This window comes from Cupressus sempervirens, chromosome 6 (genome assembly GCF_028749045.1).
Source record: "Cupressus sempervirens isolate cs-2001-9-10 chromosome 6, ASM2874904v1, whole genome shotgun sequence".
Classification (NCBI taxonomy): domain Eukaryota; kingdom Viridiplantae; phylum Streptophyta; class Pinopsida; order Cupressales; family Cupressaceae; genus Cupressus; species Cupressus sempervirens.
The window spans coordinates 692,290,660-692,298,838 of record NC_143123.1 but is presented as its reverse complement, the minus strand read 5'-3'; positions in this window follow the sequence as shown (position 1 = coordinate 692,298,838).

The window sequence follows — 8,179 nt, the reverse complement described above, 5'->3', positions numbered from 1 at the left end:
GATAAGGTTACCTAAAGATTTAGAGTGAAAAGCTTCCAAGTAGACCTTGTGAAGGTCTAGCCCAAAGGAATCCCAAAAGGCTTTGTAAAATTCACATGGGAAACCATCACACCCAAGAGCCTTATCATCTGCCATGGAAAAGATAGCCTCCTTGATGTCACTAAGAGTAATCAATTTCTCATAGAAAACACGATGTTCAACTACAAGGCAATTGGGAGTCACAATAGTACATTCCTTCAAAGCCTGCACTCGCTCGGCAATTGATCCTAAGTAGTGAAAACCTTTTCATAATGGCGGACAAAGGCTTGTAGAATGTCAAGAAGGGAAGAAAGAATTTTCTGCCCTTCCTTAATTTTTTTAGTCCCAACCAAAGTATGTTGAACTTTGAGAGCTTGAAAGAGTTCCTTCAAGGCTTGGTCACAAACCTCAAACTAGTGGAGATGGGCTTTGATTTGGCTACCCTAGCAACATAATTGTTAACAACCTGCTTCTGATGGTGAAGATTGGCAAGATAAAGTTGTAGGTCTAGATCAAATGGATTCAAGGCCAGAGCTTCCAAAGCCACACATAGAGCTTTGGTGGTGGCATCATAGGACCATCTGTGGTATAAGGCAAGTTGCCTATCATAGAACCGAAGAAATCTTGTCATACGGGTAGTAGCATCATTCCACCATTCTTTCTAGCTTCCTTATTCTTGTGTATATTCAAAAACCATTGTCCTCAATTTCTTTGTTGACTTGAATAAGTTTCCAATTCTTGAGAGGATATCTTCCTACTAATACTCAATTGTAAGCTTATACAAGTAGATTAAAATTGGTTAAGCTTCTATTTTTTATTACCAAGAATCAAAACTTTCAATCCATTTCTTCATGAATAAACATATGAACCATCAATTAGTTATGGCCCATAAGACATTATTTTTCATCAATCTCTATCTTAAAATATTCCACCAAAAATATCTTTAAATATAAAATAAAATTAAACAAATAAATAAACCTTTTAATAGAAATTTAAGTAGGACATTTTCCCGCTAATTTCTCAATTTTCTAAATGTTGACCATCCTCCTCTTACTTCTATGAAATTCCTACTTCCTCAATGTTAAAATAATTTTTCTACTTCTTGTCTCTTAAATTAACACTAATGCATTTTGGAGGAGGTTTATACATGTACCTTACCTTTTCTTTTTCCTTTTTGGTTTTTGGATGCTTGGTTTCAAGGTTACAAATATTTTATCCAACCAACATTTTGGCCAAAAGAAACAAAAGTGGCAGAATTTTGATTTTTTTTACCATGATAATTTCAGGATGTGTAAGCATGAAACGAAAATTTAGATGGCAGTTAACCAAAAATCAAGATTCTAGACACGACCAATATAATTCCTTACAATCAAAAGCTAGAAACCCGATTGACTTTTCCAAAGCAATTATATTCTATCAATATCTAGGGTAGCTTCTCCACCTATTAACTAATTAATAGTTCTATAACAATATTTGATGATTTGAGAATAGCCTACAAATATTCAACTCTTATAACTGCTATTTATTAATCTCAGTAAGGATCTTAAAGATTCTACTTTTTCTTAAGCTTAAACATTATATACTAAGATTTGATTTTCAGACTAAAAGTATTAAATAGTCAAAATTGACTCTTTTTTTCTTTTTTAAACTTAATTTTCTCCAAAAGTATGTGATATTTATGAATGACCCTATATAATGCTTAGAGATGGCCCAAAAGACAATTGAAATTTCAAACAATCAAACAGAAAGTGTCTGCAATATTATAAAACATTCAATCAAATTACAACTCCTGGTAAGTTTTCAAAGAGAAAATGTCTGCAAAATTATAAAACATTCCATCAAATTACAATTCCTGGCAAGTTCTCTTTTCTTTACGAAAATCATTAGCTCAAGATGCGAAGAGAACGAAGTTGATAATGTAAAGAAAAACCTATATCTTGTCAGAGGAGAAGTTTTTGTGTTTAGCTATTTGTGATGTTTTATTTTAATATCACGTATATTTTATAATTAGAATTGTTTACAATTTTTTATCAAATTGGAAGTTGTGCGACGATTCAGAAAGGTCCCTGCGAATGGATTTATTTAGTAAGAAACTTGTAAATACTTTCATTGTTTCTCATTTCTAATATTGATATCTCTAAGCTTTGGTTCAGATATTCTCCTATCGATTTGTAATCATTTTGTTAAATACTTATTCTCTATTTTTGCAAGCTGTGAAAATGGTGAGGGTCAAGTACAGTTCCATGAACAAGCGCAAGTCCATCGCGGACTCCCTTCGTCAGTCTGAAACGTCCACCGACAAAGATGAAAATAAATATAAATTATTAAGTACATTGCTACATGATGAGGAAAACGTTGATAATAGTGAACTTGAATTTGAAGCTCAGATTGAAGGAGCTCACCTTAGATTGGTGTCAATGTTAGCAGATGGAAATTGTTTCTTTAGAGCTCTGGCAGATCAAATTGAAGGTGATCAAAATCAGCACTCAAAGTATCGTAGTATGGTGGTAAATTATATGATGGATCATCGTTCAGACTTTGAGCCTTTCCACTCTCAAGAAGATGAACAAATGAGTTTTGAAGAGCACTGTGAGAAAATGACACAAGATGGAACATGGGCAGACCACTGTGAGCTCCAGGCAGCCTATGGTGACTGGGACCAACATTCATGTGCACCGCTTCAAAATTGAGTCCTCTAAGATAAACAATTTTCATGATACAAATACTCATACAATTCATCTCTCATATCATAATGGAAACCACTACAACAGTCTGCATTCCATCAATGACAATGAAAATGCTGCTGAAGCTCCACCAGTTCTTCTTCAGGAGAACAATAAAAGTGACCAAGGCTCTGATCAACCAGAGTGTAGAGATGATGGTAAAACTTGTGTAGAAAATATTCAGTCAAGAAAAAGTAGTCTAACAGAGTGTCTTGATCCATTGGTGCCAAAGAAGAAAAAACGAAGCAGAAATAGGGAAAAACAATTGTGAGTTCAGCCGAGTGGATCCTCTACATGTGGATAGAAGTTTTGATTTGGAACTTCAAATCAAACAGAATAGGATAAAATATTTTTGCTGTGTTCAATTTTCATACTTATGCTAATTTTCCTTCTATCCATATTTTCTAATCTTTCTTCCAATTTGCACAAATTATTTATTGAGTGCCAAATATCCTTTATATTTTTATTTTTAGTTTTTACATAAAAGCATATAGAAAAACAACCCTCAATTTCGGAACCAAATTAAAACATATTTTACCTATATAAAACAATCTTGCGAGAGCAACTTATAAACTCTAAAATATTGCTGCAAAAGAAACCCTAGATCAACTAAACTTAGGAATCCATTTGAAAATATTTTGAATAAAAGTTAAAATCATGGTATTTGAATGTATTTCGAATTAAAGTTAAAGTCGTGTATGTGACAAATCGAACTAAAACCAAAATCTCAACCTCACCGCTCTCCTAGCAGTGGTGCTTTCAGTTGGTGCTGCTCTTCTGGAGGTACTACCTCGCATCCCTGGTAGGCTGGTTCAAGGTGGTCCCCAATGGCTCCTCCTGCTACTTCTGCTTCTAGTTGGCCCTTAGTGCATTTAGACCCCAAGTGGGTGTTTCCTAGGCTGGACTTAGCCATTTCCCCTCCCAGGCCTAAGGGTGAGCAAGGTGAAGATAATGTTGCTGCTAATGATGGTTGGGCTCCTCCTGAGCCATCTACTCACCCATCCCTTGGTTGAGGTTCTAATGATAAAGATCCTCCTCTCTCCACTGGCGCTACATTGACCGCTTGAGGATTTTTTGTATTTTCTATACATGTTTTTGATGCTTAGTTGATTTCCCGCCTATGGCCATCTGAACTCACAAGGTGATCCTATTTATCCCAACCTTTTATTTTGTGAATATGTAACTTTTTGTATTTAATATAAGGAAGAGACTATTCATTAAAAAAACAAAAAACAAAAAAATACCCTAGAAATCTAATACAATTAAAAAAACTTAAATCAAGGATGCAAAACTAATGTAAGTTAAAGAATCTTTATTAAAAATATAAATCAAAGGGAAGAAATGCCCCCTCATTATAATACAAAGGTATTAAAAACATAATATTTCTAAAGATAAAATTAATATAAAAAATTATAAAATTATAAAAGTTAAAAACATTCATGGTGACTAGGACCAACATTCTATGGTGACTGGGACCAACATTCATGTGCACAGCTTCAAAATTGAGTCCTCTAAGATAAAAAAAAAATTCATGATACAAATACTCATACAATTCATCTCTCATATCATAATGGAAACCACTACAACAGTAAGCATTCCATCAATGACAATGATAATGTTGTTGAAGCTCCACTAGTTCTTCTTCAGGAGAACATTAAAAGTGACCAAGGCTTTGATCAACTAGAGTGTAGAGATGATAGTAGAACTTGTGGACAAAATATTCAATCAAGAAAAAGTAGTCTAACAGAGTGTCTTGATCCATTGGTGCCAAAGAAGAAAAAATGAAGCAGAAATAGGAAAAAACAATTGTGAGTTTAGCTGAGTGGATCCTCTACATGTGGATAGAAGTTTTGATTTGGAACTTCTTAAAATCAAATAGAATAGGAAAAAATATTTTTGCTATGTTCAATTTTCGTACTTATGCTAATTTCCTTCTATCCATATTTTCTAATCTTTCTTCCATTTTACACAAATTATTTATTGATTGCTAGATATCCTTTATATTTTTATTTTTTATTTTTACATAAAAGCATATAGAAAAATAACCTTCAATTTTGGAACCAAATTAAAACATATTTTACCTACATAAAACAATCTTGCAAGAGCAACTTATAAACTCTAAAATATTGCTGCAAAAGAAACCCTAGATCAACTAAACTTAGGAATCCATTTGAAAATATTTGGAATAAAAGTTAAAATCATGGTATTTGAATGTATTTTGAATTAAAGTTAAAATCATGGTATGTGACAAATCGAACTAAAACCTCACTCTCAGCCTCATTGCTCTCCCAGCGATGCTTTCAGTCGGTGTCGCTCTTCTGAAAGTTCTAGTGTATGGCACTACTCTACCTCGCCTCCCCGACAAGTTGTTTCAGGGTGGTCCCCAATGACTCCTCCTATTGCTCTTGCTTCTAGTTGGCCCTCAATGCATTTAAACCCTAAGTGGGTGTTTCCTTAGCTAGACTTAGCCATTTCCCCTCCAAGAGGGTGAGCAAGGTGAAGATAATGCTGATGCTGATGATGGTTGGGCTCCTCCTGAGCTATCTACTCACACATCCCTTGGTTGAGGTTTTGATGATAAAGATCCTCCACCCTCTGCTAGCACTGCACTGGCCGCTAGAGGATTTTTTGTATTTTCTATACATGTTTTTGATGCTTAGTTGATTTCTGGCCTCTGGCCGGCGGGGTGAGCCTGTTTCCCCCGGATTTTTTTTGTGAATATGTAATTTTTTTGTATTTAATATAAGGGACTATTCATCAAAAAAAAAAGCCTCAAAAAGGTCAAAAGCCCTAGAAATCTATTACAATTAGAAAAACTTAAATCAAAGATGCAAAACTAATGTAAGTTAAAGAATCTTTATTAAAAATATAAATCAAAGGGAAGAAATACCTTCTCATTATAATACAAAGGTTTTAAAAACATAATATTTCTAAAGATGAAATTAATATGGAAAATTATAAAATTATAAAATTTATTAAAAAAATATATTAAAATCATCAAATAATGAAGAATATTTATTTTGACTAAAAATAAACTTTGTAGTCTAGAGTTTTATTTTTTTATTTATATTCAAATTTATAAATTTTGCAATATTATCATTAAGAATAAGGTACATACAACTTTCAATAAAATATTTTTTAATTAAAAAAAAACATATTAGTATATTACTTCATGATGTAATTTCAAATAATGGAAAATATTTATTTTGGCTCAAAATAAACTTTGTAGTTTACAATTTGATTTTTCTATTTATACTTTTTAGAATCTTAACATTAAGAACAAGGTTATGATACAATTTCCAACAATAAATTAATAAGATGAGAATTAAAGGTTCTAAAACTAAATGTATTTCTCTTCATCCAACCCTCTAAATGGGTGCACTTGGAAGGAAGTGAGTTGGGTAGACTCCAAGGGCCCCTCTTCATCAACTTATATTTCTTCTCACACATAATTTGTTGATGTTGGCATTTTATTATGGAGGTGGTTTTATATTTGAAACTAAGAATATCAAGAGCATTCTTAATAAATATGAAAAAGAATCTAGTCAAAATGTTAGTCTTCCTAAAAGCTCTACTTTCATTCTAAATACTCTAGAAAGGAGGAAAACAAGAATTTCCATCATTCTTGGATGTCATATTGTGGAGCTTTCGTCCACCGACATTGATTTGTCACTCTACTCAAATTCTATCTCATATTCATTTTGGTTGTCTTATTAACATATTTTAGTCCAAACTAGTAGGTTAGAAAGGAGCTTGATTAAGCCAAGAAGTAAACTACAACTAATTAAGGCTTCTTTGTAGAATTTACTAGTTTTTGCTATGAGTCTCTTTTGTGTTCTAAAGAAATTTCTCATAAAGATGGAACATATTCATAGAAACTTTTTATGAACTAGATGGAAATCCAACAATAGAATGCTTCTTGCTACTTGGGAACAAGTCTATCATTCCAATAAATTTTAGGCATTAGTTTAATCTAAAAGATTAAATAATTTTACATAATTCTACTCTCCAAAGAACTTTGGAGGAGCATATAGGAATAAATGGATTGATATTGTAAATAATGAATATCTTTCTCCTTATCATTTACAAATCTTTAGAACTTCCTTTTCATTTCTAAATTTATCATTCTTAGTAGTCTCAAATGGTCTCTTAGAAATATGCATAAGATCCCCTTTAGGGTCACTAATGTTTCGGGGATCATCTCCTCTCTCTTTCCCCCCTTCAACTAGCCAATAAAAGAACACCTACCTTTGATGGTTTGATTTTTGGGTTCTTGATTATATTCAAAATTATAAAAGGGTGGACCTAACTTATTTGAGCCCCACTTTGGCTCTCATCTAGGATATGTTATCAAAAGTTCATATCTTGAATTTTTCGTAATGCTGTAAATTTGATCATGCCAAAGAAAAAATTTCTTCCCTTAAGAGTCAAGTACACAACATACATTTAGATGTCTCCAACTAGATAAACAAATAGAAATCTCTTATTATAAATGAAGAAAGTAATATTTTCATTCTAGAACTAAAAGATCAGATAATAGAGAACCTTTAGTCCAAAAATGAGTTTCTCAGCCAAGAACAATACTATAACACAGACATCTACATATACATTGTAGTCTAAAACAAATAAAAATAGAAAGTTAACAAAATATGACAAAAAACATCTATATTCTTTAGATAATTGGAAAATGTAAAAGTAAAAAATATAACAAAGTATAATAATTAACAAAGATAAGTAAAAATAAAATATATGAAAATACTTATTCATTTGAATTCTTCCAATAAACTTGTACACCAATAATAGAGGGAAAATAGTTGGAGTCGTTTGGAGATTTGTCTCAATCAAGTACCTACTTTAGAGTTTTCACCTCCACATCAAACAAAAAGATATATTGAAAACATAAGTAGATGAATGATAATGTAATAGAAATAACCCCCACTTAGGAAAACCTTGATTAAATAATACAAGCAATAGAAAAATAAAATTCTTTAGGGTGGAAATCCCCTATTTCACAAAAAAAATGATAAATGAGGAATGTGATAAATCCTAGGATTGTTAAAGACAACATAAAGGAAGAGATGTTACTAAATGTTCTTGAGAAAGCCAAGAATGTTGTTTAGATTGATGTGAGAGAGAAAAATAGCATTGGGAAATCCAAGACTAATACAAGAGAACATGAGATTTTCCCAAAGAATGAATGAGATAGAGAGAGATAACTTGGAGATCTTGAATGAATAAAATATATCAACTCAAAGAGAGAATAGGAGGAATTTTGGTCATTCTAGAATGTTCTAGGTCATGTCATTGATAAAGGTAAGTGATAAGTAGAAAAATTAATGGAAATGACATTTAACCTTTTTAGTATTAGTTGATAAATGCGCAGTATAGAAAGATTTGCATGACACACTAGTGTCCAAATGAATCATGCTAAGGAACAA